Genomic DNA, 6,000 nt, shown 5'->3' with positions numbered 1-6,000 from the left:
AGTGTGACTTGTGTTTTTTTTTATATGAATATAAGCCTCTTGAAATACATCAAGCATCCTCATACTTTTAACAGCAAAATTACGTAGCAGAAAATAAGACTTGGACTGTATGTCTCAAATCTTAGTCCAACTTCAGTAAATATTACAACAAATTCCAATAGTGATCAATATTTACATTATGAACGGCTGTGCATAGCTTCTAAAGAGCAATCTTTGATCTGTCGGTCCTAAAGAGGTGTGTTTTATGACTCTTGGAGGCATCCTGATCCACTGCAGAATTAAAACATCCAAAGCACTCAATCAATACCCCAAGGGTGGCGAGGCAGCCGCATGCGAGGCCGTTCCTCTTTGTGTGGACTTCAGAGAGTTTATGAAGGCAAACCGACATCAGTATACTGGGCTTTGTGGACAGAGCTAATGGCACATGTTATTGATTGGGTGTGTCGTAATCTGTCAATCAAGGCTTTCACAGCCGTAACAAAACGCTCTGCAGGGCCATTTCCAGCCATCTGCCGTTCCCGACACCCTGAGAGCATCCTGTATTTATTGACAAGCTTCTTTTACAAGATCTTTGGGAAGGAATCGGAGAGGAGTAGAACAGGAAGGTGGCAAATTTAGATCATTTAATGAGCAGCTCAAAGTATGAGGCTAACAACTTCAATTAATCAACTGATTTAAGTAGCTAACATCTGCTAGATCTAAATCACATCTGATGCTAGATTTCTGTTTAATCACCTGCTCACTTATTGCGGTAACACTTTATTTGAAGGGGGGTGAATAAGACTGTCATGACACTGTCATAAACATGACATAACACCTGTCATGAACATGAATAAGAAATCAGGAATATTTATGACTGTTAAAGTGTCATTCGGTAAATTATGACACTTTTAATACAAAGCTGACATTATTCAAAATGTCTTTGTTATTACAACTTGACATTAACCAAGAAATCATTACTGATATAAATTTGTTATAAAAGTATTACTGATTGCACTTTAAAAATTAGGTAACTTTATGTTATTAAAGGTAAAGCTTAAACAGTAATGATTTCCTGGTTAATGTCAAGTTGTCATAACAAAGACATTTTGAATAATGTCAACTTTGTATTAAAAGTGTCATAATTTACTGAATGATGCTTTATGACAACAGTCATAAATATTCATGAAGGCTTATTCATGTTCATGACAGGTGTTATGACATGTTTATGACAGTGTCATGACAGTCTTATTCACCCCCCTTCAAATAAAGTGTTACCCTTATTGCTTATATAAGGCCCGTCCCGACACCCGAGAGCCGAGAAAGTGGGACGGGACTTTGCAGGATGTGTGCCTGTAAGAGACTTGGTGTAAAATTCAAAGTTATGAATCTGTATTTTAAGAAAAAAACACTAAAAATGATATGATGTGACAAAGTATTAGTGTTTCGTACTAGACAAACCCAGAGATTTGCTCAGTTTTTTTTTTCTCTCTTTTCGGTCAATACTCCATTGATTGGCTGTCTTCCACTTGTCCATGGAACAACACCATATTTTATATAACAGCGCGGTTTGACTCCACTGGTTCGTGCAGCATTCCGTTGTGTTTGCCCACGCCTGCTGACTATCTGCCCTCTCCGTTGGCCTTTGGATCAGTGTCGCTCATTGTCTCACTTTTCCCTCTGTTTATCTGCGTCTCTTCTCTGCCAGCTCCTTCTTCCTGGTCCCCATGGATCTCCCTGTGCACTCGGGCTCTTAGCTGCCCTTTCTCTCTCTCTCTCATCCTGCCTCTCCCCTCTTCTCTCCGGTGTCTCGGGGAGTGCCAGGCAGGGCGTCCCTGGAGTGACCTTGGGGGGTAATGAGCTCTTGATCACGAGTCAGGAAACCCAGAGTTTAACACCCCACCCCAGAACCCTCCCCTCAACCCAAGCAGTACTAACCAAAGAAAAAAAAAAAAAAAAGCCTGCACAACCATCGTTTGCTCAGCCCACAAAGGGAAATAGTATTGGAGAGAAAGGACAGCAGGACAGAGGTGCAGATAAAGAGTCTTGAGAAACTATTGCTTCAAAACCCTGACATACAACTACCAGACCTCCAGAGCAAAGTAAGTGGATTCTGATTTTCTTTTAGATGCACACAGAGAGGCGTTGCTTTTACAGGTCTGATGAGCTGGTGAGATTGTTACTTGACCAGCCACAGAAAGCAGAAAAGTTCTCAGTGTTGGAGTTTGTGCAAGTCTTGATTCTTGCAAATGGTTTCAAGGCTCCCCATCTGGATCTTGGTGTTCAAACCGTGTCCGTAATTACTTTAAAAAAAGAACTTTAACCAAATCTAAACGAGGAAAGTTTCTCTTTTGGATCTGTACTGACGTCTCGCCTTTTGGTCAACTGTGTGGACATGCTGCTAATTGGTTTTTGCCGTTAGTCCATGTCAAGCTTAATTTATCCTTGAGGCTGTTGATAAAAGATAATAAACACATGAAAATGAAAGATTATTAAGCTTAAACGTTGAGAATTACGGTCGCAGATGGAGAATGGCTTGTAGACAAACCGGGTAAACAATTGGAAAGCACTAATAATCCGGCAGCCATGGGCTAAACAGTGTTGTGTTAAATCATTAACAGGCCCGTTTTCTCAGTGATTAGACTTCAAACATCCATATGTTTGTTTATTATTGCTATCAGCCAAAAAATATGCAAACCCAATTAAGTCGGCTTGTGCATGTAAGCTGGTAGATGAAGACCACTTTTATTTTCTCAGGATATTGTAATTTGGGTCAGGCCTGACTAGAATGACAAACCCTTCTCTTCTGAATTGCATCAGCGCCATGTGATCCAGGAGACCTTCTGCTTGCGTTGCCATGGCGTTATTCAGAGCCTCGTAAAGCAACCAAAGTCAGACCAAACAGGGTTCCTCTCTGTCTTATGAGCATTCCTTCAGGGGACAAAAGCTTCCTCTTGCTCATTCTTGCCTAAAATGAAGTGTCCGCTTCATTTCTCTACAATCAACACACGGTGTGGTCCTAATGAAAGGCCAGGGGAGTGATTAAACATGAAGTGGAGATGAGATTGAGAAACCTGCTTTGGTCCGCAGGAAGTTGGAGCACAATGAGGATTAAGCTGGACGACAACCAGCAGGGTCAACCTTATAAAACCGCTTTACTACCAAGCAGGTCCTGGCATTTTCCCTCCATGATGGACCCTCAGAGCCCTTTAAGTGACATTTTGCACATTCTTGCCTATTCTCTTGTTAATAGCTTGCCCCACGTACCTCACCACATGATCTTGCCTATACGTCAATGTGCTTAAGCACAAAGTCAGTTCATTTCCTTCTGTGTTCTCACAACCCCTTTGATTGAACTGGTCTTCATGGAGGAGCCGGAGCAATAAGGCATAGAAATGTGCTGTTAGGGGCCACAGAAGTCCACTCCAGGGGGGAGGGAGGCACCATGAAAGGAGCCAGTTCTTCTCTATAGGGCATAAGTAAGTGAAAAAATAGAGAGGAAGAAGGGTAGGCGGACTCCAGACATACACAAAGGTCTTCACATTGAGAGACTGGTTTATTTTTTTGTGAGGTAAGCGCTGACCCTTCACATGTGAGATGAACAGGATGGGGTCCAGAGGGCCTCCACCGAAAAGGAGGATGGGAAAAAAAGAGAGAAATGGAGGAAAGGAGGAGGTGGAAAAGAATCCAAAGAAGAGACCTGTCAATGAGCCATGCGTCTAGCAGCCAGTTCCCAAAGACATGCTGCAGAAATGACAGAATAGCAGGCAACTAAAAGTGAACTAAAAGAATATCCGACAATATATTTCAGCTGTTTGCTTTTCTGTGCTCCTTTGGCCAAAATAAAAGCAAATTCTCCAACTGTAAAAGGGTAAATTAAAAAGGATTACCCATGTTTAGCTAAGTTTTCCTACAAAGGGGTTTTAAACACAGAGTTGTAGTTCATTAGTATGTTCAAATCTTTAACGTGTACACGTTATCTTCTTTCCTTTGCTTTTAAAAATAAACATTTTGTTAAAGCACTTAACAATAATGTCAAAATTAAACGTTCTCAGACATGAATTAAGCAGCTGATCATTATGATCAAGTGTGACACATTGAGTGTCTTGAACCACAAATGCTGTCTTGTTGATCTCCTTTGTCTTGAGCTGTAATGTGAGAAGGCTCTGATTTTTTCTTAAGTTTGTAAAGGGTACGTGTTGAAGTACATCCCTACTATCTCTCAACTTTACATTTTTTTCTAGAATATCTCCAGTTTTTCCACTTTTCCCATTTTTTAATCACATCTAGAGCTTCACCGTGTTAGAATAGACATTCTACTGAGTGTGTGTAATCAACCTTCACCAACTCACACACAGCTGACCCCCTCACCTCGACGCTGGTCTCTCTGGATTAGCTCCAGGGTGCTTTTTTTCGCTGTCATGTTTCCTTTCCTCTGTAATGAGTCAGCTCATTAGTGGTTCGTTCTGCAGCCCCATACCTGTACACATGCCCAGATCCAGACAAACACTTCCCAGACCTCCCAATAAATGACTAAAAAAGAGAGAGGGTAAAGGTCTCAAGGCTGCATGTAAGGTTCGATACCTAAGAAGTAAACATATTGCTGCAATGTAATATTTAGTTAATATATTAGATTTTTCTGTTACCTTAGAACTCAAACAAATTCTTCATAACCTATGCTTACTTCCAACAATATCAGACAAACCTAGTTTAAGCCCGGTATAATTTCACCACTGCAGTAGTCACTTAGTGATTTTACTTGCCAGAAATAAGATGAACATCAAAACAAGGTTTACATTTAATGGAAGGACTTCTCTCAGACTCCACCAGGATAATAGATTCCTTTTTTTGGTATTTCTTGCAACTCAAAACAGAGGTTGACTGATAGAAGCTTTCAATCTAGAAAGACAATGGCTTGTAGTCCACACATTCTTTTTTGATTGATTTATTCATTGGGGTGATTTGGGATTGCAATTTTGTATTTCTTTTTGCCAGAAGATGGATGAATTAAAGGTTTCTGTCTCATTCTTTGCTTCTATAGATTTGGCGGTGGAGACATTTACAGAAAGCTAGATCAGTGGCTACTGCGCTGGCGAAATTTACAGTTTCTCCTTGTCTCTATAAACCTGGTGGAGACATTTTGGAAGACTTGCATGCATTATATTTACAGGTTTGCCTCTTGCACAACCTTTAAAGGAGTGATTCCTTGTTCCTTGGCCATCGTTTAGTTTGAATTGAGGTGATTACGCTGTCTTTCTGTTCTTAAAAACAGAAAACCAATAACGAAGATGTTACCTAGGGGAACTGAAAAGTGTTGGAAGAGCAACTAGATAGCACTAAAGCATTACGTATTTATTAATCCCTACATCTCGACATGTTTGATATAAGAGAGAATGGTAGGACTGTATCTGCTCAGCCTGTACTTTATATCAGAACATGCAGAAATCTGGGCAGAGTTTACGCTTTGGAATCAAATATGAAGTAGCAAACTGCTATTTGGGCTTCTTGGACTTACTTTTCTTTGTGTTGTTTGGTTGTGGCAATATAACTGGCAGTTTTTTTGCGGACGGAGGTAGGGGTTCAGAGACTGTTCTGTTGAATACTTGTTACTGCTGAAAATAAAACGAGTGAGGTCAAACAGAAGTGCGGTGAAAACAAAACGGTGATTCTGCACAGGTGAAGCTCTGCAATCGAACACAGCAGGGCATACTTGACTCTTGACATATTCACTGATCCATGTTTTAATAATATATGCTGAATTTCTTCTTAGATATCAGCCAAAGATGTGATATTGTTCATCTGGGCCCACATTCAAACTGTTTGAGACAAGCAAAAATGCAGAATGAGAACCGCACATGGGTGTAATAGGGTTATATTTTTTAGCAAAACTGTCCTGGGGGAATATAAGTACTGAAGGTTGTTTGTGAGGGTTGAGACGTCAGTATGGGGAAACACCTGGGATGCAGAAGGTACCAAAGATGCAGTCGAAGATCACTTTTAAAACATCTGGATTCCAAGAGC

General features: G+C 40.6%; 1 protein-coding gene across 1 annotated transcript in view; it reads left to right on the top strand.

Annotated features, from left to right (window-relative positions):
• Positions 1 to 1,882: 1,882 nt before the first annotated feature.
• The window catches only part of ptn (pleiotrophin), a 41,368-nt gene continuing 37,250 nt past the window's right edge, over positions 1,883 to 6,000 (top strand). The window contains exon 1 of the mRNA XM_007555263.2: positions 1,883 to 2,081. The gene's annotated coding sequence lies outside the window, so the exon portion shown is untranslated. The remainder of the gene's footprint in view (positions 2,082 to 6,000) is intronic.

The sequence above is a fragment of the Poecilia formosa genome, unplaced genomic scaffold (genome assembly GCF_000485575.1).
Source record: "Poecilia formosa unplaced genomic scaffold, Poecilia_formosa-5.1.2 Scaffold69, whole genome shotgun sequence".
NCBI lineage: Eukaryota > Metazoa > Chordata > Actinopteri > Cyprinodontiformes > Poeciliidae > Poecilia > Poecilia formosa.
This window is presented reverse-complemented; position numbering and strand designations above follow the sequence as displayed.